The 22577-nt window shown below is 34.0% G+C and overlaps 1 protein-coding gene and 1 long non-coding RNA gene across 5 annotated transcripts in view; both read left to right on the top strand.

Annotated features, from left to right (window-relative positions):
- CDC73 (cell division cycle 73) overlaps window positions 1-22577 on the top strand; it is a 239475-nt gene that overhangs the window by 34244 nt on the left and 182654 nt on the right. The gene's annotated exons all lie outside the window — the stretch shown is intronic.
- On the top strand, window positions 12951-14200 carry LOC145722358 (uncharacterized). The gene is made up of 2 exons (XR_014146571.1): window positions 12951-13534; window positions 13746-14200. It is a non-coding gene; the product is annotated as an uncharacterized LOC145722358 (long non-coding RNA).

Raw genomic sequence — 22577 nt, 5'->3', positions numbered from 1 at the left:
GTTTCATTCTCATTTGGTTGTTAATTAACTTGTTCATCTTTGCTTGGGGTGTTATGGGAGTGCTCTAGTAGCAGTAATGCTCTAGAGTTGTGTCTAGAATCTAGGTTAGCAGAAGATGGAGACAGTTGATTAAGACTTTAGTAATAAACACTCTCCTTTTCCTTCAGCACATATTTTTGAGTGCTTATTGTAATGATTATTGTGTAGATTTTAAGGGTGCCTATGGGAAATTTTCTTCCCAGAGTTAGATGCAGCCTGTCTGTTTATAAATGCTAGTGCAGTGACATCATGTGCCTCTCTCAGCGTACTTCTGGGATCATTCATTGTGCCAGTCTCAGTGTGGTCCCACATATGTTTTATTAGGCATCCACTGTCATTTAAATTTTGTTTTATGCACTAAGATTTAAAATTAAAAGTATGTCACAGGGCGCCTGGGTGGCTCAGTTGTTAAGCGTCAGCCTTCGGCTCAGGTCATGATCCCAGGGTCCTGGGATCGAGTCCCACATCGGGCTCCCTGCTCGGCAGGAAGCCTGCTTCTCACTCTCCCACTCCCCCTGCTTGTGTTCCTGCTCTCGCTATCTCTCTCTCTGTCAAATAAATAAATAAAATCTTAAAAAAAAAAAAAAGTATGTCACAAAAACAATCTGGATTTTCAGCTTCTTTTGAAAAGCTGTCTGGCATGACTGGGTACTGGTTCTGTAGTAAGAGTCACACTGATCCAAACAATGACTACCTTTAGCTGGGATGTTTTCTGTAGGTTGCCCATAGGCCTCACTGCTCTATTGTCCTTGATCTATTTATTTATTCACTTATTTATACAGTTGATCTTTAAACAACACTGAGGTTAGGGGTACTGACACCCCCTACCCCCTGCAGGCAGTTGAAAATCTGCATATAACTTTTGACTTGCCCAGACTTAACTACTAATAGCCTACTCTTGACTGGAAGCCTTGTGGATAACATACAGTGTATTAACACATATTTTGTATGTTAGATGTATTATAATAATGAAGTAAGCTAGAGAAAAGAAAACATTTAGAAATAAGAGAAATACATTTTTGATACTGTACTATAAAAAAAATCCACATATAAGTGCATTTTGCTACTCAAACCCATGTTGTTCAAGGGTCAGTGGTACTACCTTCTTAGACCCTACTGGCCTTTCAGTTTGAAATTCTTGATCTAAAGGCAGTGTTAGGGCGCCTGAGTGGCTCAGATGGTTAAGCGTCTGCCTTCGGCTCAGGTCATGATCTCAGGGTCCTGGGATCGAGTCCCGCATCGGGCTTCCTGCTCCTTGGGAGCCTGCTTCTCCCTCTGCCTCTCTCTCTCTCTGTCTCTGTCTCTCATGAATAAATAAATAAAAAATCTTAAATAAATAAATAAATAAAGGCAGTGTTATATTGTTAAAGAGAAGGTAATCGGTTGAAAGCACTACGTATTTAAGGGTTCGAACTCAGTTCTGGCTCTGAATCCTAATTCTTCCACTCATTATGCCACTAATGAAGGTGAGATTATTTAACCTTCCATTGAGTGGTCTTGTTTTTATTTTGTAATAAAGGTAATAGAACATATCATAGTCTTGTTGAGGACTAAAAGACTATATAAAATGCTTAGCACAGGGAAGACTCAACAAATAAATGATGGTTACTTTTATTATGAATTTATAATTTTATATATAATCTTACTTTGATTTAGGCGTAAATGTAGGCAACTATAGCTTCACGGATATATTTAATATTACGTGTTTAATGATGCCATGTTCATTCAAAGTTACGAAGACTAGTTTATTTAAATGTTACAAAAACTCTTTTCCTCTTTAGTAATTGGGATATTTTTACTATGGCTGTGTATGTTTATCTTAGTGTTCTTTATCCTGTGAGAAAAAATTGCTGCAAAGAAGTTATCATATGGTGGGTAATAACTTAGCTAGGTTAGGCTTTTCTACCTACCTGTTCGGACTCAAATATAAAAAGAAATGAGGGACGCCTGGCTGCTCAGTTGGTGGAGCATGCGACTCTTGATCTTAGAGTCATGAGTTCAAGCTCCACATTTTTGGCGTAGAGCTTACTTAAAATTAAAAAAAAAAAAATTTAGATTTAAATTATTTAATTTGATCAAAAAAGGTATATGGGGGGATGGGTGAAATGGATGGTGGGGATTAAGAGGTACAAACTCAGTTATAAAATAAGTAAGTCACATGGGATGAAAAGCACAGCATAGGAATATATTTGGTATTGTAATACACTTACCATGGTGAGCATTTCATAATATATATAATTATTGAATCACTATTTTTTATATTGAAACTATGTGAGCTATACTTCCAATAAAAATTTTAAAAAATTAAAGAGCATAGTAAGTATTGGGATTTTAATATGTGGTCATAAATAAGAATATTACTTTTATAATTCATAATTGCATTCTATATTTACATTAGTATATTATTCTGCTTGAATATTGCACTTGAAATAATTTTCAAAACTTGTAGGCTATCTTGATATTTCAGGCAGCAGGGTGGTACTGTCCTCTGTGAGCCTAAGCAGTATAAAGGTGTACCCCCTAAACAAAACAAAATATTATTTGGTTTCTGTCAGTAACTTGTTCTATGTCTTAAGCTTTTGAAAGTTAATCTTACATGTTTACTACCTGTTACATGAAGTAATACTTAAGTATTAATATTTTGTACAGTTTATTTCTAATATTTGCATTTTTATAGACTTTTCTAAGAGTTCATCACTTAGACAATATTTTTTTCTCTGTACTCAAAACACCTCTCATATCCTTTTTATAGTAGTTTTGCCCTTGTGATTTTTCCAGCTTTTTTTCTTTTTTAAAACATGCTCATTATAGATCTGGACTATGTCTATATACAGGGAAGATAAGGTACAAGAGAGAGCTTTCCATTATGGTTTTTTGGCTTTTTTGTTGCAACAGATTAGGCATCAATTTTGTCATCTGAAGAATGGTACTGTAGTAACTTCTCTGGCATTTGTTTTGAGGTTTACATGTGTACAGGCATACCTTGTTTACATATTTCTCTTCAGTGCTGTTCAGTTATAGCATTGAATTAATTATAGTTATTGAGGAATATTTTTATATTAAACATAGGTAACATTTGTAAACTTTTTAAACCGAATAATACAGAAAATACCCTCCTCCTCTCCTTTTTTAAGTTAGGTAGTATTTAGACTGAACACCTATTTAGATGGGTGTGTATTAATCTCCTTACACTGATACTCCTTGTGGTGAGAGATATTAAAATCTAATTTTACCTTAGTATTTTGTCAACATAACATTTGATGCTATTCTGATTCAAGAAAAATGAATTATAAAAACATTAATAGGTGTCAGGAAATTTTTTTTTTTTAAAGATTTTATTTATTTATTTGAGAGAGAGAGAATGAGAGAGAGCAAGCACATGAGAGGGGGGAGGGTCAGAGGGAGAAGCAGACTCCCTGCCGAGCAGGGAGCCCGATGCGGGATTCGATCCAGGGACTCCAGGATCATGACCTGAGCCGAAGGCAGTCGCTTAACCAACTGAGCCACCCAGGCGCCCAGGTGTCAGGAAATTTTAATGCATATAAAGTACATTATTTTTATAATACTGCTTTTTTGTTTTTTTAGTTTATGTATTTTATTGAGCTTTATTGAAAATCCATTGCACAGTTAATGGTACTTTTGGTATAAGCCTATACAGTTAGACTCCATTAATTTAGCTTTGCATTTCTTTAAAGAATAATTATTGGTTTATCCAAAATGTCTTAGAGATTTTAGTAATACCTATAAGATATCTTTAAAATTAATCTAGGGATGCCTGGGTGACTCAGTCGGTTAAGCGTCTGCCTTCGGTTCAGGTCATGATCTCAGGGTCCTGGGATCGAGTCCCGCATCGGGCTCCCTGCTCTGCAGGGAGCCTGCTTCTCCCTCTGCCTCTGCTTCTCTCTCTGTCTCTCATGAATAAATAAATAAAATCTTTAAAAAAATAAAATAAATCTACTCATGACCATGTAGTTAATATAGTCACAGAAGTTCTGAGACTTATTTCTGAAAGAAACAAAGTTAATGTTAGCACATATGTCAGAAGTAGTCTAGAAACTGTTGTGTAATTTTTAATAACAATGTTAATGTCACCTTTTTTTCAGTGCTTTAATATTGATCAATGTAAGAACAGGAGAAAATAGAAACCAGTTTGGAAATACAATATTTTGTTAACAGCATGATAAAAATTTATACTATAAAATTTCATTTTGATTATATAAAATCTTTTAATTGTAATTCATGTGTCATTATAAATACCTATAGTTATTTATGACCCAGATGTGCACAAAAGCATACTTTTTTAAATAATCTCTCTTGGACCTACTACGTACAGCATTTCATTCCAGTTTCTATTTACCTTCATCAGTACAACTTCAATCTATTGAACATACTTCATCACTTTTAAATTCTAACTCCTTCTCAAGTATATTTTTAGACTAACTACCATTGTTGTTTAGTACAGGCATGACTGTATTTTATATATTATGTATTTTTCTTCATTATTTTGAGGCAAAAAGTTTAATATTTAATATTTCCTTTAATTTCATGGCAAATGATTTGAATCAGTTTGTTCATATGAAAAAACCTAGTATATTTAATAACATTCTGTAATTGGATGTTTAGGTAATTCCTTGATAGGTACTTTTCTATTGGTTGTTGTTGGCAGAGTTTTAGTTTGCTTTATCATTTCTAGGTCTTCATAAATTGATTTAAATCTTCAGTGAATTTCAATCTTTTATATAAATCCTATATTCAAATTTTATTTTCTTTGTTGTCTTAATTATATTTGTCTTAATATTCATTGCATTTCTAGTTAGTTCATCCCCTTCCCTTCCCTCTCCCCAACCCTGCCAAACCTCATTTGATCTTTAATTCTAGGTTTTGGTTTCTTTTCCAGGTCTTTTTCTTGATGGATGTTTCTTTTAGTGTTGTTCTTCTTGTCTTTCCTGCTTCTCATGTTCCTCTGTGAGTGACTGTTCCCATGTTCATTTTAAGTATCCGTTTTTAAACTCTTTATTTACTTCTGGTCTGGACAAATCTTAGTATTTAGAAACTGAGTTCTTATTTGAAATTTCAGAGTGGTGCTTTGCTGTGAATAAGTTGAAGACATTCATTTGAAATGCTAAGGAATTAAAGCTTTTTTAAGATTTTTATTTTTGACTTCATTGGAGATAAAAGGCATACCATAGAACTCAGGTAATTGTCTCACTATTGAAGTTGTCATATTTTATGTTGTCATTAAAAAGCATTTGTTCTTTGCATTGGAATTTTTGCAGTAATATATAAGATCAAAGAGTTATTTTGAAATCAAATCAATTTAATATTTTACAAAATTTTAAGTCAGAAATAACTGATTTAGTATCATCTACAAACAGTGAATTCTGGACACTATCCATCTAATGATTTACCATCCTAAATTTGGTAGATGCTTCAGTCTTTTGGTGTCTTTTTGTCATTTCTGTCTTATACATGCATTGCTATAAATATTCTGGAATTGAATTCCTCATATATTTTAATGTATCAAATTTGAGAACTAAAATTAAGCAGTTCTTTGACCTTTCAGAAGAATTTGAACTTCTGTTATATAGAAGGCTTTTAGTTTTCTTTATTAAAAAAAACAAAAATTCAGCTTCTGCTATGATTAAAATGTAATTTTATCTTAAAAGGTTATATGAAATATTTCATTGTCCTTAGGAATTGTTGAGTTTTAACATAGAACTGCATCATAATAACCAGCATTCTGATAGTAAATTTGTGGGTACATCATAATTCATCAAGAACTTTTGTATATGTTGTCACATTTTTTTCCCCTACAAAAGTTACTTTAACAGGAAAAATAAACATTAAAAGCTTAATTATTTAAATAAATTTATATTGGTAACATTTTTTCCTTATCTTGACTAAATGTAATAGATATAATTGATCTAATATCTTCCAATAAATTGGTAGATACCAAGTTTGGGAGACCTATAGTACACATATGATTTATTTCTAAACATTCAAGAGTCATTATTAGTATTTTTGAAAAGTTTGTATATTTTTTAAAGCTTTATAAATATCAGCATGCTGATGCAACATACCTCGTTATGGAATACTGGTGGAATTACATTTATATTTTATATTGGAACCCTTTTGTGGATTACTGAAGACCAGTCTGTGGTCATATAATCGGGTTCTAATTGCGTTAAGAATTTTCGCCAACAACTTTGTTAGGTAACAAATCAAAGTGTAAATAACTGCTGCTGATGAACAGCGACAGAGAAGGTTATAGTCCCTGGGGATGATTAGTTGCATGTATCCCAGGTTGCCTACTAAGGTGGCATTTCTTTATTAATTTGCTATGGCCCAGAGAAAGGCTGAAAAACTGGGTAATAATACCACGGTAATAATACCATGAGATATTTGTTACTCAAGCTTATGAGAGTAGCATTTGAAATGCTAAATGATGATTTATTAATTTATACTGAGGAATGTAATTGCCAAGAGTCCCGAATAGTCAGCTCCTATATCTAGCACATACGTGTTTGAAGCTCATGGGAGATCATGGTATAAAGATAAGTTTGCACAGTGACATTAAATTATATCCTTCAAACGTTTAATTGTATTAAAGTAAGACTGCTTGATATTTGCATCTCTTCAATAAAGACAGACCTATTTGCAAGGCCAGGGAACCTTTCTCCTTGGTCACTGCTTAGAGGGGCTTTGTCATCATTTGCCATTGTGACTTCTGTTCTTACTGGTGTGTCTGACTAATTCCAAGTGAATATGATATATTTCTTTAGATAGATTACTGATTCAAGTTTAAGACTTGAATATCTCATTCTCTTCTGTTTGATTTATTAAAAAGTATTGATTAGGGACTAGGTCTTTTGAATTTAAGATTCATGATGTAGATATCCAAAGGTTCTGATTTGTCACTAGAGAGAGTAGGCAACGGTAGATGGCCTGGCTAGAAGTCTAGCTGTAGATCTAGGATTAATCCTATTCAGTTTTGTTGATTTGGAATGGGACACAAGGAGCAAGAATTTCATACAGGATTCTGAAAATCACTTATTTCTATCTTCCACTTATTCTCAGAGTGATAAATTAATGAGGTTACTTAAATCCCACTCTACTGATTAATTCAGTAATTTTAGTGCTACAAAGCATTACAATTTAAGTGTTTTCTTGGCAATGTATAGAAGTATTTAAGATTTAGAATGCAGTCAGAATGAGTACAAAAACAAATATAATTAAAGTACAAATGGAGAAGTACTAATAAGAGTACTGTTGTAGAAGACTATAAATAGATAAGTAATGCTGTCTTGGGATAAATCTTTTACCCATCTTAATGCTTCTTTGGCATATTTGTTTGAAAGATGTGCATATATACATAATGTAGTGCTAAGTACTAAGGATTTTTTAAATAAGGATAACTAATCCTATAGAAAATTTTCCTGATTTTAGTTCATGATTAACTTGGTTATACTTCTTATATAAAATTCAGTTAGACAAATTACCAGAACTATTTTCAGTGATAGGAGAAGGAAGGTATTTTTCTCTTTCACACATAAATGAGTACCCCCCCATATAACGGGCCCCCTCATAAATGCATAAATAATTCTGATAAAAATGTGCTTGAAGTATTCGTTGGTACGTTTAAACTAAATATGCTAACATTTGTATTTGGTCTGTAATGAAAAACTGCTGTTTTTATTTAAGCTTTTATTTCTTTATGCTGTATTGATTTTTGGTGCTTACCTATAAAAAATAAGTCATCTTTTACTCCAGTAGGAGTTTCACATACAAGCTCTGTTTTGCTTTGTAATTTTAGGTTGAATTCATTGAACAATTATCAAGTCTGTAGGGAAAGCTAATTTCCAAAACCACTCAGTGTTTGTTATATAAGCTGAATTCTTAGAAACGTCACTGTGAAATTGTTTTTAACGAGTGTAGAGAAATGTAGAGTTGGATATAACAAAAGTAATTAATGTAAAGGAATTTGTGTGGTTTAAGAGTGTTTCATTATTGCCTTACATTTTCTAGTTTGTAATGATTTAAAAGGCTTAAATGTAATGATTAAAATTGAGGGTTGGCAGACATTTTCTCTAAAAGGCCAGATGGTATATATTTTAATCTTGTAGGCTAATAGGCAGAATCAGAGATGTTAGGTAGGTGCTTACATAACAGGAGATAAATAAAATCTCCACAAATTTTCAATGACAAATATAATAATAAATGAGTAAAATTTTATATAATACTGATCTGCTAATGAGAAGAATGGAATTTATTTTGGTGGCAGGATAACATTACATGATTCACAGTTAGTGTTCTGTATCACCAAAATTGATTATAAATGTTCTGTAAATCTGTGAGGCTCATCTGTAATGAAATTTTATGTATTTCGTCTTTGAAAATGAGTGCTTTCACTCTGGTGAAATTCACACACTGGTGAGTGCTTATATCAGTACATGAGCATGTGATATTAACTGAGCTTATTTGTCAGTTGGAAGGTGTTTCTAGAATTTTGTTAGATTATTTTCTTTATATTTGCCTTTTTAGCATGTCATTACATTTCAGATTTATTACTGTCAATTGAAGGTTAGGTGGAAGTTCCAAACTTGCAGTTAAAATTCAAATGTTGCTGTATGGACAAATGTGGACACAAAGTGCTGTCTTTTGCATTCATTTGACCAATACTTATTGTGTGCCTGCCATATGCTGGGTAGTAGGATAGGTTATGGGGATGCAGTGCAGTGATAAATAGGGGAGGGACAAACAAAATACCAGTGATAAGTGCTTTTTAGAAAATTAAAATAGGATGGAATGATAAAACTGCATTCTTGCTATGTGCCAGTGAGCAGTGCTAATTCATGAGAGGTCTCTGTCTCAAGTACATAACTGCTGTGGTGCAAAGGCAGTCATAGACAGTATATAATGAGTGAGCGTGGTTACGTTCCATAACTGTAAAAACTCCTTTATGGATACTGAAATTTGAATTTCGTGATTTTTACATGTCAAGAAATAGTATTATCATTTTGATTTTCTTTTTTCTCCATCTTAAAAATGTAAAAACCAGTTATGGCCTATGGGACATACAAAAATAGGCAAGGGTCTGGATTTGGTCCACTATCCTATAGGTTGTTAACTTTAGGCTTATTTTTTTTTCTTTTGCTTGTAACAACTAATTTATGGTCTCAGCTCTGGAGGCCAGAAATCTCAAATCAAGGTGTCAGCAGGGCCATGCTCCCTCAGAACCCTTTGAGGGAATCCTTCCTTGCCTTATGTTAAATTTTTATGAATTGATGTAGAAGGTAATAGTGATTTTTTATACTGAATCAAGCAGTCAGTACTTGAGTTGAATTTTATGGCCTGAGGAATTAATATTTAAATGAATTTTAGGAAGTATGCTATTTAAACACACACATACCTGGCGTAGTCATGAAGTAAGGACACTTAACTGTTAACATTAAATGTATAAGAGTGGAGGCATTTGCATAATGGCCTTTATTTCTTTCTTTTTTTAAGATTTTATTTATTTATTCATGAGAGACAGAGAGAGAAGCAGAGACAGAGGGAGAAGCAGGCTCCCCGCGGAGCAGGGAGCCCGATGCGGGACTCGATCCCAGGACCCTGGGATCATGACCTGAGCCGAAGGCAGACGCTTAACCGACTGAGCCACCCAGGCGTCCCATGGCTATTATTTCTGTTTGTGTTAGGATATTCAAGAACATTAAATGAAAATTGTTAATGATGGACTTGGATTTTAGACTAACAACAGTGAGATACTTAAAAGATAAATTTCCTAGTACTGAAGAAATTAAAATTTTATCAATCTGTTATAATAAGGAATTTTTTATTGCTTAAAGCCAAATAAAATGGATTTTTGGTATTTTTTTAAAAGAAAACTCTCATAATAAAAGAATGTATCAAGTTTTGTTAACACATTCTCCTGGTGTGTGAGAATGTGATATTTGGGGAACAAAGTTATAAGGCTTTTTGCTCTGTCAGCCAGACTGAGAAAACACTTCGCAGAAAGAGGAGCAGATGATGAGTCTGTTGAGGAGTGAGGAGAGCAGGACAGAGTAAGTGGCATGGATAAGAAGAGAGGATTAAAGCCCACCTTCCTGCAGATTGCAGATTCTCCTTAGTGTTCCTACCTTAAATATGCTAAGCTGAAGAGATGTATGTAGCCTATTCCAATTACAAAAAATGGAAAGGTTTCCTTTTCAGTTAGTTATTATTTGGGAATAACCCTGGGAACCATCTTGTATAGTCCAGGTGCCTAACTACAGCATTCCCCTACCCCCATCCAGATTTTTTGCTTTGTAGCAGACATGAAGATTCCAGTGATCTGGCCCTGCAATGTTTGTTATATAATGCATTAGTAAGGAAGCACAAATTACCTAGCTATCCTCATCCTTCTCCTACCCTGTTCTTTCAAACGTCAGGTTCTCCTAAGTGTGAAGCCTAAATGTCATCAGTTCTTGTTAGCTTATGACTGTAACTTATTATTTTTCTTAAACAATAACTATTTCTAATGCTATGATGTGCTAGTTTGATCAAAGACTAATTTTCTAGGCCCAGGCAGCTGATAATAATGACAAATTGTTTTTTTTTTCTTTGAAATGAGCGCTGTTAGACAAAGGAGTGCATACTCATAAGATATGAATAGTGCCAAAGCTGTTTTTAATAATGGTGCTGTCTTCCCTGAACATTGTGGGGGAGAATCCTACTTACGTCACACCCTCATCAAGTCAGATGACCTAGGTAGTCTAGGATATCATCAGACTGAAGAAAAGGGCATCTTTCTTTACTTGTTCTTCAAACGACAGTGCTTCTTTGTAAATTTTTTTTCCCTTTTGGGTACTTCTTTTTGCAAAGCAATCAGTAGATCCCCTCCCCCCTTAATTGTGAAAAATTACAAACATAAATATAATTAGAGAATACAGCATATGTTTTTTCTATCTGCCCATCACACAGATTTCTGTAATTATTTTTAAACCATTCTTCATCTGTCCCACATCTCCCTTTTTTCCTGAAGTATTGTAAAGCAAAACCCAGACACTGTTCCTGCATACTTTGCACTTCTAAAAAATACTAAATTCTTTTTACTTAGCCACAGAGGCATTATTGCACATCGCCAAAGAAAATAATTTATCCTCTTACCTATTTCATTTTCCATTTTCTTTAATTTTTTTGAAAAATGTTTTTTGTAGTTCATTCATTGGAAATAGGGCCCAAACAAGCACCAAAAGTTGCATTTAGTTGTTAGGAATAGTGTTTTTTTTTTTCTGTACCTTAGAGGTTATAGTCTTTTTTTGTGCCATGGACCCATTTAGTGGACTAGTGAATCCTATGAGCCTATATGAGTCCTCTCTCTGAATAATATATATTTTTTTAAGATTTTATTTATTTGAGACAGAGCAAGCACCAGCGGGGGGAAGAGCAGAGGGAGAGGAACAAGCAGACTTCACACTGAGCACGGGACCCAACATGGGGCTCGATCTCATGACCCTGAGATCATGACCTGAGCCGAAATCAGAGTCAGAAGCTTAACCAAGTGAGCCACCCAGGCGCCCCTGAATAATATTTTAATGCATAAAATAAAATACACAAGATAAAGAAGACCGATTGTATTGAAAGAAAATTATCAAGAGACTTTAAAAATACAAATTTATGACATGGTAATTTGTGCTTCTCTACTAATGCATTATATAACAAGATCTAGTGACAAATCTAATAAATGCCAGAATTTTAAAGTGTGATGAGCGTACACAGTATTTCAAGATTTCTGTAACAGTTGTAATGTGATATCAAAAGACCTGATTTCTGGGGCGCCTGGGTGGCTCAGTCGTTAAGCGTCTGCCTTCAGCTCAGGTCATGATCCCAGGGTCCTGGGATCGAGCCCCGCATCAGGCTCCCTGCTCGGCGGGAAGCCTGCTTCTCCTCCCACTCCCCCTGCTTGTGTTCCCTCTCTCACTGTCTCTCTGTCTGTCAAATAAATAAAATCTTTACAAACAAAACAAAACACCTGATTTCTTTTGGTGACAAAGTCATGCCAGTGTTAATAGTAATGTGGTTTAAGGAAATGTTAATTTCTATTAGAGGTTGGTGAAAATAAAATTGTAATTTTATTTTTTCCCCATCCAGATTAAGGATCCACAACCCCCTGCTCTGTAGTAAAGGTTTTAAGAAATGTCCTGACTGCAATTCTGTTTTACTGTTTCTTTTCTGTTTTTCTGCAAACTTGTCAAATTTTTCTCAACCTCCTGGCCTTTTTCTTTGCAGTTTTGTTTGTCTCGATCATTCTTCCTCTTGCTCTTAATAAGACTGGCGCCTCATAATTCAGTTCCACTTCACAGTCCTTTTATATATTTCTTGATGGCCCTTTACTGGGTCTTCCTTGGTCAATCAGGATCTCATACAGTGTTTTTTCTCTCTATAAACATGGCATCATTGTCTCCTCAGTGCCCAGGCCAGGATTTTAGGCATCATCCTTGCCACCTATTTCCCTTTCCCTCACTTCCAATATCTAGGCATCATGAGGGCCTGTTAACTTACATCCTAACATCTCTGGAATTCTTTATCTCCATATCACTACCATACTCTGCTCCAAATTATTTTTATATCTTCCTTGGATTGTGCAGTAGTCTCATAATTGTTCTCCTGTCACTCATACATCTCTTCAGTATGTTCTTCACGTTGTAGCCAGTGTGCTTCAAAAACAGTTAAGACAGAGGCCGTTAGACATGACCTAGCCTCAGCTTTTTTTTTTTCTTTCCTAAATACTGCTGTATTTTCAATGGTTTTCTTTTACTCTTGGGATGAAAAACCATAGTTCTTAATATGTGCTGTAAGTCTTCATGTGGTTTTACCTGTCCCCCCCTCCCCCACTCCTCCATTTTTTAACCTTTCTAGCATCAGCCGTTAATAATCTTTCTCTTTATTTTTGTCTTTGTTTTTTCCATGCTTAGGGCCATCGTACCTGTAGTTCCTTCTTCCTTGAATTGTTCCCTCTTTGCCTGATTAACGTCTAATATCTCTTAGACATTAGCTTTAACATTTCCTCACAGAAGTCTCTCTGACCCTAGGCAACACAGATTAGGTCAGATCCCCTGTTACATACTTGTGAAGCATTGTGTATTTTTCCTGAATGACAGATATCACAGTTGTCTTTTCATTTTTATGAAGATTTGATAAATGGATTTTTTTTGTTAAAGGAGTATTATCTCAACAACTTAATGATTTTTGTCCATCGTTTCATCTACAGCTTATGATTCAATACCTAGGCTATCAAATAAGTGAACAGACTTACAGATGTTTCTTCAACTCTGAAGAGGACTGGGCTCAAGAATTTTATTAGCCTAATGTTGAAGTTCTAAAATTTAACGTGGTCAGACTGGTCTGTTTGGGAAATCATGCCCAGCAATTTCATTTGTATTGAATTTGTTATTGAGGAAAGTTAAACCTCACTTCTTGATCTTCTTAGGCATCATAATCCCTGGTTAGAAATGCACTGATATGGGTGCCTGGGTGGCTCAGTTGGTTAAGCGACTGCCTTCGGCTCAGGTCATGATCTTGGAGTCCCTGGATCGAGTCCCGCATCGGGCTCCCTGCTCGGCAGGGAGTCTGCTTCTCCCTCTGACCCTCCTCTCTCTCATGCTCTCTGTCTCTCATTCTCTCTGTCTCAAATAAATAAATAAAATCTTTAAAAAAAAAAAAAGGCACTGATATGCAGTCCTTTAAAACATGTGGCTTTTGGTAAACTTGATCATCAGCACTTTCACCATTGCTTCTCTGTTTATGATTAGTTTTTTTATATGATTTAAGTTTTAATAGGCAGTTTGTAAATTCATTTCTATATAGTCCAAGATGATTGAGAGGGATTTAAAGTTTGTATAACTGTTTATAGTTATTTCTAGGATGCTCGTACTTTCTTTTTGTATCGATTTGTATTGAAATCAGTGAATGAGTCTTATCACTATAGAGAAAAATTGATTTGCTGCCTTAAAAAGGTTTCCTTTCAAGTAGAATAAAAATGCTATAAGCCAAAAAGGTGAGTTTTACTGAGTCAGATTTCAACTCACTGTTTCTAGTCTAGGATTTGTTGTTGTTGTTGTTTATTGCCTTTAAAATTAATCTTGAGGAAGAAAGAGGTAATTTATAGAATAAAGTAGAAGGCACAAATGGGATCAAAAGATTGGGCAGAGAGATTATTAACAAGGAAGAGACCCATTTATGGATCTTATAGCTGGCCAAAGATTTTAGGGATTTTGGTCTTTATCCTAAGAACATTGGGAAGCCTTTGAAGCACTGGAATGATGTGAATAGCTTTTTGTTTTGAAAGTACCATTCTGGCTGTAGAATGGGAAACAGATTGCATGAATATGAGGAAGGCAGTTGTGAAGTATTATTGCAGGGTCAAGTGAGAGATACTCATTTGAACTACTAGAGGAGTAAGATGAAGAAGAGTGGATGGATTCCATTAGGAATCCAGGTTTTGGGGATAGATCGATAATGGTGATAACAAGAGAAGGAAGTGGCAAGGGTGACTCTTGGTATTCTCATGTGGCCACTGACTGGGGATAGACATTAACCGAGATAATGATGAAAAGGTATTAAATTTAGAGGTGAGAGAAGATAACTTCAGTTTAAACATACTGTTAAATGTAGGTGTACTTATAGACACTCAGATCATGTAAATAGTTTAAATTTGGGATTATTGCTTATGAAGTTTGATTTAAAAATTCATTTTATTTTTGTAAAAATTATATTAATTTTACCCAGCTGTTAATTTTCTGTCTTCAGGGTAGAGGAGTCATTTATTTTTTTCTCTCAAATAAACCTACCAGGAAGAATGTTGTAGCTGTTTTTTGTTTGTTTTTTGTTTTTGTTTGTTTTTTACCTTGTCAGGAGACAGATTTTTGATAAAGGAATACAACTTTAAATAGCAAATGTGAAATGGTATAGTTCTGTCCTCCCTGTTCATTAGTTTCTAAGGTCAGATGACGTTTTACAGTGTATCAGGCTCAGGCAGTCAGTTTTTGTGGTTACTTTCCAGATGTGTTGGCTCTCCTTCATGGTGGTATGACTTTAGGAAACGAAGTTCCGAACCCTGTTTCCCTGACCTCTCCTCAGTAATAAGGTATTTATAGCAACATAGTCTCAGTTGTATTTTTTAAAGATTTACTTATTTTAGAAAAGGGCAGAGGGGCAGAGGGAGAGGAAGAGACTCCCTGCTGAGAGCAGAGCCTGATGCAGGGCTTAATCCCAGGACCCTGAGATCATGACCTGAACTGAAATCAAGAGTCGGACGCTTAACTGAGCCCCTCAGCTCGCTTTCTTTAACGGAGAAGTTGTTCTTGTACCCCTTTGCATTCCTGACTTGTTCAGGTGGCAGAACACAAAGAGGGCATGGTCTTACAGAGGAGCATTATGGAATCATCATAGGAGCTAAGAACAATTTTATTACTTCAAAATTTGCTGATGGTAGGGTTTCTGTCAGTTAGGATTCTTTGGTTACAAGCAAAAATTGAGTCTAATTGTAGCAAAGAAAAAAGTATTGTAAAATTATGGGCAAGCTCATAAAATCAGAAAACCAAGTGGTAGAAGAAATAGGAACCATAGCAGCTCTGGGGATCTGGGTAACAAGAATTAATGGATAATTTCTTCAGGGTACTGAAGTTTAAGTGAGTTAGCTACAATCATTTTCTCTGTGTGTGGGTGCATGCCTGAGTGTCTGTGTGTGTGTGTTTGTTTCCCTCAGGATTCAAATTACTAGAAGAGAGGGTCTTTGGTATCTTAGCTTGACCAGTGCAAGGCAGGCTACCTTGATTGAAAGTCTTCCTAGAACTTTCTGAATTGAAGGTGGAAGGTTTCCATAGGAAATCTGCCATTACTGGGAATTTTCTAGAATTTTTTAAAGATCATGATTCTTTTTTTAGGCGTATACCATCTTCACTGGATGGAACTCAAGTTTTCTATGGGAGTAGAGTTTAAGAATAACTGTACACAGTAGTAACTCAAATCTGATATTCTCAGTTATAATCTTTTTCTTTTTAATGCTTAATAAGCAGTTCCTCTTTAATCTATGCTCTGTGCTTTACATCCATCCTAAGCCAGAGCTATTGTAAGCTTGGTACTTCTAAAGATGGTTCTCTATTTTCCCCTTATTGAGGCATAATGGTTATCCAGATCTGAGTCTGTTGTTTTTTCTTTTCTAATGCTCAGAATTCCCCATAATTCTCTCACTCATTCTCTTCCCACCTCCCCCCCACCAAATGTATATATGTGTATGTGTGTGTGTGTCTGTGTGGAAAACCAACCTGTATTCATTATTTGCTTTTACCCTTTTTATGGTGATATCTTTGAGAATAATCTTTGTTCTTTTTCAGTAAGTTTGCTTTTCCACACCTATTCTAGTGAAGATGTGTATAAACACAGGTTTATATGGATAATCAGTAGAAAGAAAGAATTTTCTTAAACAGTTCAGTTCATAGCATTTCCTAATCATATTAGCATAATTTCTTGTTTGCTTTATCTGATATTTCAATAAAAATTTCAGAGTAACAATACTAATATTACTGTTTACCATCAAGTAGTTGGATGCAATTATTTTTTCCTTAGACTGTATCCCACTAGGGATATATAGTCCCAATATGTTGTAGTGTACCTTGGTTTATTTAACCAGGCCCATATGGATTGACATTTAGGTTGTTTTCTGTCCTCTGCTATTACAAATCATGCCTCAGTGATTCGTTTTATGCTTACTTTACCTCATATTGTTATCACTGTGTTTTGGGAAGAGATTCCTAGGCGTAGAATTGGTAAGTAAAGGGTAAATGCTTCTGTACTTTTGCAGGATGTTAGCCAAATTCTCCCCCATTAGGAGTTGTACCATTTACTAGTTTCCACTAGTATGTGTGAATGTACCTATTGCCGTACAGGTCTATCAAAAGAAATAATGTCAGGCTTAACTTTTTGTTAATTTGATAGGTGAGTAATGGTTTCTTAGTGGTTTTTGTATGCATTCCCAATAATATGATGATGATTAAGGGTCATATCATTTCTTTCTCTGTAAACTAATATTTCCCCCCATTTTTTCTGTCAGAATGTTGGTCTTTTCCACCTCCTTTTTCGATCTCTGTATCTTTTCAATATATTGAGGATATTAAACTTTTATAGGTTGCAACTATCTTTTCTCAGATTGTCCTTTGTCTTCTGATTTTGTTGATGTTTTTATTGCCATGCAAGAATTTCTTTCAAAATCTTTTGTAATCACATTTATAAATCTCTTACTGCTTCTGGGTTTTGTCGTATTTAGGAAAGTTAACTCTTCTCCCAAATTATAAAGGAATTCACTTTTTTTCCCCCTATAGAACTGGTCTGTTTCATTATTTATGTTTAGATCTTTGATCTGGTTGGAAATTATTCTAACATATGGTTGAAGAACAGATCTGATTCTTTTTTCTTATAACTGTCCGAGTACCCAACCATCATTTATTAAAGTTAGACCATACCTTATCAGGTTATCATCATAGTGTCTGTACCCGGCAGAGTGTAGGCTCTCAAAAAATGTTTGAATAATTGAAAGAAGTACTCAGAGATCTTCTAGTCAGTCATTTTATTAAAAATTTGATTATCATCTATACTTCTAAAAAGTTCTTTAAAAATGTTTAAAATTTATTAGAGTAATTTCAGTGAACATGTGCTAATAATGCAAGATATAGTACAAACTTTGATATGATGCTCATTAGCTTGTTAGTGACTTTTTCATTAATTTTAAACCTGGAAAGATTAAAAAGTACAGAAAAATAGGAAGAAGAAAATACCCATTTTTCCATTTTCCAGAAATCACATTTATTTTTTAACATTTTCTGGGGTTTTTTGGGGGGGTGGGGAAGATGTGTATTGTGGAATATGAACCATACTGCATTTTTTTTTTTAAGATTTTATTTATTTATTTGACAGATAGAAAGCAAGGGGGAACGGGAGGCAGAGGGAGAAGCAGACTCCCCGCAGAACAGGACTCGATCCCAGGACGCTGGGATCGTGACCTGAGCCAAAGGCAGACAATCAACAGACTAAGCCACCCAGGCGCCCATTACTACATTGTTTTATTTTGGTTTTTTTGCTTAATAAAGTAGATGAGTGTTTTTCTATTAGTCTTGGAATTCAAGTTTTGAGTAACTATGATATTCCATTATATAACTACCACAGTTTGTTTAATAGCTATTTTGGAAATTTTTAAGTTTTTTTCCATGATGGGTTATGGCCTTATAATAGATTTTTAATTGTGGACTAATGGCTCAAAAGGTCTTGGGTTTTTTGTTTTTTTGGTTAAAAATTTTTAAGTTGCTTTTCAGAAAGTCTGTACCAATTTACACTGCCTCTGGTGGGGGACTTTCTCATTTTCATTACCTGCATAGACTATTACTTTAAAAAATATTTATCTTCCAGTTTAATAAAGATAGGACCTAGTTTCTAAGTGTGTTTATATGACTACTGGTGAGGCTGAATATGTTTTACTTAATGGATGATTTCTTTGTGATTTATTTGTGGCTTATGGTCAGAAATCTTTTGGAATATTGGTATTTTCTTACTTGTAAGAGTTCTTTATGTATCAAAACTATTTTTTTCTAAGAGTTCTTTTTATATCAGGACTATTGTACTACTGTCAGTTATTGTAAATATTTTCTCAATTTATAATAAAGTTTGCCTTTTGTCTTTTAATTTTGTTTATGGCAAAAGCTAATTTTATGTAGAGGGTAGTATTGTTTATCTTTTTCTGCCTTGATTTCTTTCTCTCTGCGTTTGAGTTCTTTTTTATTCTTTGATCAAAAAAAATTGTCCCTATAGTTTCTCATTAAAATGCTTAACAATATCTGGCATGTGGTAGGTTTGTTAAGTATTAGTACAGTATATATTGTACTTACTTTGCTCCACCTGGAATTTATTTTTGTAATAGTATAGGACTTGACTTGAATCTTAAGTGTTAAATCCTACACATCAACCAGATTCTCTATTTAATAATGGGGGAATATTAAATTCTAATATGTTCATGATGTCAGGTTAGTATAAATGTTAGGATCTCTTTCAGGTCTATTTTTTTTTCTTGATTTAACTACCTAATTATTATGCCAGTATAAACCAAAATCATTGTTGCTTTATAGTAAATTCTTTATGATCTAGCTACCGATACTTTTTTTTCATCTTAACTTTATAAACATATCATGATCTCCATCCACACACACTAAAAACTTTAAAAAATATTAAGATTTGATTGGGCTTATACTGACCCTGTATATACCCTAATATACCATTTTTTCCCCTGGAATATTTAGAAAATGTAGCTGAAGAAAACATGTTAATTGGTGAAGAATGGCCATTTTTAAAAGTAGGTATTCTTGTTAACTAAAAAAAATGGTCTGTTCTAACATTGTCAGAATTTTTATATCTCTCAGTAAAAGTTTAGTTTTCTCCATAGAATTCCTTACTTGTGATCATTCCTTATTTTTAAATTGTTGCCTTTGTGAATTAATTTTTTACCATTTGTATTTTATAGTGGCTTATGTATTATATATATTACATATTTTATAGTATATATGTATTATGTGTAAAACTCTTGGATTACTATTTTAATAGTAATCAGTTTTTGACTGATTATCTGCATTCCTTTTATTCTTTGAGTTGATCTGTTGAGTAAACATGTATTTTTCTATTTTCTGTAGTTATATTTCAGTTTAAGAATCATTGAGGTAGTTCTCAATAAAAAAAAAAAAAACATTGGCCCTGTTTTCAAATGAACTTTGTCATGGAATCTTTTCATATAAAACATGAAAGTGCAGTTGTATTAAAGTGAGGGCAGGAGAACTAGAACTAGAACACTGCTTTCCTGGTTTTACTAATTATTACTGAGATACCTGAGGAAATTAGTTTGAAAACTATTGCTAAACCATAAAACAATGTCTGATAAGTAGATTTTGGCTATGGCTTATAGTAATTTCTTCTAGTTTTAATTTTCTGATAGTATTTATTTTTTAACTCATAAGTGGAAGCAGTTTTATTAAATTCCTTTAAATAAATTTATTGTGTTTATAATGTGTTTTCATTAACTTGTTTCAAACCTTCGGTATGTTAGAAAATTCTCATTGCCATCAGAATCTCATGTTAATTCTGTTATCTATATTCTAGTATGTGTTTTTAATAGCATTTTAGTTATGACAAATAGCCTTAATTAGTTTTATTCTGTTGTATAAATTTGTATTTTAAACATTTATTTAAAAACTCATAAAAGCATGAATTCAGTATTTTGCATATGTTAGTTTTCTGTTTAATATTTTTTTATGATCTTGACCTGTTTTTTTCAGTTTTTAGGATATTGACGAAAGTGAGATATTCACATTTAGAATCTGTAGGATTCAGTTGGAAGTTGAAATAATTAAGATTAATAAACAGAGGCAATTACTTTAGCTCCAGTTGTCCTTTAGCTCAGACATTTGCTCTGTAAAGGGAGAGAAAACAATTCCTACAGATACAGAAGTGTTTTTCTTCCTCTTCTGATATATTGTATCTTGAAAGTAGTAAGATTTATAGTTAGATCATGCTTAGAGGAGGGTGTGTTTGTGTGTGTCGATGAAGTGCAGGACAGGTTTCTTCCTAAAACTCAGAATGTCACTTTTTAGTATTTGTGTGCATTATCTGTCTTCTGAGAGTAATGTTTGAGTGATAAAGTGATATTCTGTGAGGTATATTAGAAATGTATACATAGTAGCAGTATTCTTTCGTCTTCTTAAACCTATGCTAATTTAACAGTGAAATTTTGTAGTTGAGCAGTAAAAAATGGAAAAACAAACCCAAAATCTAAAATCAGCTAGAAGGATTTTACCAACTCATCCCAAAACAATAGGTGACTAACCAGTAGAGTGAATAAATAGTGTTACTTTTGTTTGTTAGAAATGATCCAGTTGTGCTTCACATAGCCACCTTTTTTAAAATTTCTAACTGCAACATGCCTATTGTTTACAGATGTATCTCCGTGCCCAAAGAAGCAAGAGATAAGCAGTAATGCTTAGAGTTTTCTGAGGTTTTGCCCATCAGATATAAACAGTTAAAATGGAGAAGAAAAATAGCAGAGGGATCAGATTTCCTCTTTTCCCTTCTCTTTATTTGCACCTAACATTAGGTGCCCCTCCAGTGTTAGAAAATGGTTATGAAGCCTTCCTTGGCAAAAGATGAAGAATAATCAGAGAACAGTAGAATAGAGGACAGGCCATTTTTGCTTAGCTCTTTAGACCTTACAGCAGGTGTCACATGTGAAATATATAGCAGAATAACATAGTGGTTGAGATCATGGTCTTAAAGGTGGAACTCTTTTCCATCTGCTTTTTTACTAGCTGTGTGATCTTAGCTATTTAACTTCTTGCATGAGTCTTCCTTTCCCATCTCTTAGTGTTATTTGTAAGGATTCTATGAGATCATGTATGTAAAGTGTTTAGTACCAGGCATATAGTGTATGCTCTATCAGTAAATAGTTCCTGCTGCCCTTCTTGGTAGTATTTTTATAGGGGTTTTGGTTAATAGATGTCAGTAAGATTCCAGTTGAGATTATATGATTCTGCTGTATACTAAGAGGTGAGAAATTTAAATTATTTGCTTGAATTAGAATTTCATCACCTATAATCTTGATCAAAACAAACTAGTGTAACTCTTGAAAGTTTTAGTATTTTTATCCCTTAAAATATTTATTAACACTTTGAGCATAAAGATTAAAGTTGTTCCTGAATTTTTTTCTTTGACCAAATGCAGTGCAAATATAATTTAAAATTATATTTTCATGTGTAATAAAAAAATCATATAGTACTGGGCATGAATAAGGCACAGTTAATACTTGGTGAGATGTTGAAATATCGTAATATAAAAATTCATATTTTCTGAAGAGTTAATCTTGCATACTGAGAGTGGAGGGACAAAAATAAATTAATAAAACATTTATTTTAGGGCACCTGGGTGGCTCAGTCGTTAAGCATCTGCCTTTCGGGTCAGGTCATGATCCCAGGGTCCTGGGATCGAGCCCTGCATCGGGCTCCCTGCTCCGCAGGAAGCCTGTTTCTCCCTCCCCCAGTCCCCCTGCTTGTGTTCCCTCTCTTGCTGTGTCTTTCTCTGTCAAATAAATAAATAAAATCTTTAAAAAAAATTTATTTTAAAATAAAGATTTTCAGCAGTAGTAGGAAACTTTATTTGATCCAGTGTTCTTTGAGAACGCAGTGTTATCAGCTTACTATCAGTTCTTAAAGTATTCTCAGGGATATTGAAATGATTTGAAATTGATGTCTGAGCTGGGAGAAACTTAGTTATCTGTTAAGAATTCTGTTTCTCGTTAAGTCTGCTTTTTAAACTTGAATTTTTCCAGAAGGAAAATACTATCTTTTAAAAATCCTACACTGTAATCATAACTTAGGCAAGTAATGCTTGGGTTATGTTTCTGGATGCATACCTGTACATGCATACCTGTATACACATATACCCCCTCTCCTTTTTTTCTAACTTCTTAAGTG

The sequence above is a fragment of the Leptonychotes weddellii genome, chromosome 6 (genome assembly GCF_054177405.1).
Source record: "Leptonychotes weddellii isolate Sample4059 chromosome 6, ASM5417740v2, whole genome shotgun sequence".
Taxonomy (NCBI): Eukaryota; Metazoa; Chordata; class Mammalia; order Carnivora; family Phocidae; genus Leptonychotes; species Leptonychotes weddellii.
The sequence above is the reverse complement of the archived record's forward strand: the minus strand, read 5'-3'. Positions and strand labels throughout refer to the sequence as shown.